This window comes from Silene latifolia, chromosome 11, assembly GCF_048544455.1.
Source record: "Silene latifolia isolate original U9 population chromosome 11, ASM4854445v1, whole genome shotgun sequence".
Classification (NCBI taxonomy): domain Eukaryota; kingdom Viridiplantae; phylum Streptophyta; class Magnoliopsida; order Caryophyllales; family Caryophyllaceae; genus Silene; species Silene latifolia.
Genome location: NC_133536.1, coordinates 65,712,975 through 65,714,441, shown reverse-complemented (window position 1 = coordinate 65,714,441; position 1,467 = coordinate 65,712,975). Strand labels below are relative to the sequence as shown.

General features: G+C 39.5%; 1 non-coding gene across 1 annotated transcript; it reads right to left on the bottom strand.

The window, feature by feature from the left end:
• Positions 1-1,002: 1,002 nt before the first annotated feature.
• Positions 1,003-1,109, bottom strand: LOC141615532 (small nucleolar RNA R71). The gene has a single exon (XR_012529949.1). It is a non-coding gene; the product is annotated as a small nucleolar RNA R71 (small nucleolar RNA).
• Between the last annotated feature and the right edge of the window lie 358 nt (positions 1,110-1,467).

Here is a 1,467-nt window from a genome sequence, read left to right as displayed (position 1 = left end):
TAGTGATTTTTATCAATTGTTTACATCCCTTTTAATTCATCTTGCTTGTTTACTTTCATTGCTATTTAGTTTAGTGATCTTCTACATCAAACCCCAATTGTGACACCCCCTAAGACACCACTAGTTGCAATAGAGATCTCATCTCAATTCTCGTCCCATGGGATCCGACCTTTACTTGCCTCTTTACTAATTGTAGAGTTGTTTGTGAAGTTATAAATTGTGTTTTGGTCTAGGTGCTCCTAACGACAAGTAACCGAAAGATTTAGTAAAAATGTCTCCGACCAAAAATGGCGCCGTTGCCGGGGACGGTGTTAACTTGATTTAGATTTTCTTATATTATTATTAGTTGTGTCTTTCTTTGCCTTGGGGAAGTAAACTCCTCAAGGTTTGTTCTAATTGTTTTCGAGTTGTTTGATATTTTGCATGTCTAGAAGGTCACAAGGTGACTTGTTACCCTTTGATCGTGAAATTGAAAGAACTTTGATAACCAATAGAAGACTTGCTAGGAGAACTTTGAGAGGTATTGGTGAGGTTGTAGATATTCAACCAAATAATATTGAGTTCATCAACCCTTTTGCAAGAGAAGGTGAGGAGAACCCAACACAAAATCCAACACAAAATCAACCCACAATGCCTAAGTTTTCATCACATTCCGTACCCACCGAGGAGAACCTACCCAACGGTATTCCCACACCACAACATCTAACCGGAAATTTTATTGCCAAATCCGCATTTATCCAATTAGTCGAAAGAAGCCAATTTGGGGGGATGCCTAGTGAAGACCCTCACTCTCATATGGAGACTTTTTGTGACTATTGTGATGCGATTTCTCAAACCGGTGTAACTCAAGACCAAATTCGATGGGTCTTATTTCCTTTTTCTCTAATTGGCACCGCGAAACAATGGTTGAAAGGTCTTGATAAGGCTACTCTCGGAATTGATTCTTGGAAGAAGTTGGCTCTAGCTTTCAATAAAAAGTTCTATCCACCAGAAAAGACTAACATGCTAAGAGCTCAAATCACGGGCTTTAAGCAAAGGGATGAAGAATCTTTGTATGAAGCTTGGGAGCGGTTTAAGAGAATTTGTCGCTCATGTCCTCACCATGGACTTAGCGAGTGGTTCTTGGTACAACAATTTTTGAACAGTCTTTATGAAGATTCAAGGAACATTCTCAACATGGGGATCAAATGGAATGTTCACCGAAGTTGATGACAATCAAACTTGGAACAAAATTGAGGAAATGGCGGTCCATAACTCACAATATAGTAGACCTCGCAAGGCTACTAGAGGAGGAAAGCATGAAGTGGACTCCATTACTCAATTGGGTGCTCAACTTAGTGCTCACATTGATACCATCAATTTGAAGTTTGAAAAAGTTATGGCTAGACTTGAAGAAGCCTCAAAATCACCAAAGCATCATGTTAATGCCATGACGGCATCTTCATCAATCCCAAGTGGGATATGTGA